We start from the raw sequence: 578 nt of genomic DNA on the forward strand, positions 1-578 counted from the left end.
GAAAGTGAGGAGCAAGAAGGATAGAGGAGAAGAGACAGAGAGAGAGAAGAGGAGGACGAGAGAAAAGATGGGAGAGAAGGTAGACGAAGAGAAATAGGAGAGGATAGGATGGAGAGGATGAGAGGAGAGAGGGAAAGATGAGTCAGAAAGAGATGAGAGGAGGAAAGTAGCAGAGGAGATAAGAGAGACAGAAATAATAAATTATCGGCTTGTTTTTGATTGTTTCTTTTCGATAGGCATAACCAAAAAAAATGTTTCCTTTCTTTAAGAACTCAGAGAATAACAAGGCCTTCAAGAATACAACACACATTGGAAATGGATGCGTGAATACAATAGACGTTAATGATTCCCAGTTATTATAAAATTCCTTGCTAGTCAGCGTAAACTGGAACGTGATCATTGGTACAAACATGCCTTACATCATACCAATACCTGTAAATACCTCCCCCTGCTTTATATAAAACGGCAGTAACCTTTACGTGTTATCACGAAACGGCAGTTATCGACAGTAAAACAATATAATTCGTTCATATATACGCCAGTGCAGGCCTACTCCACGCATCCGCACGTGAGCTCTC

The sequence above is a fragment of the Penaeus monodon genome, chromosome 23 (assembly GCF_015228065.2).
Source record: "Penaeus monodon isolate SGIC_2016 chromosome 23, NSTDA_Pmon_1, whole genome shotgun sequence".
NCBI lineage: Eukaryota > Metazoa > Arthropoda > Malacostraca > Decapoda > Penaeidae > Penaeus > Penaeus monodon.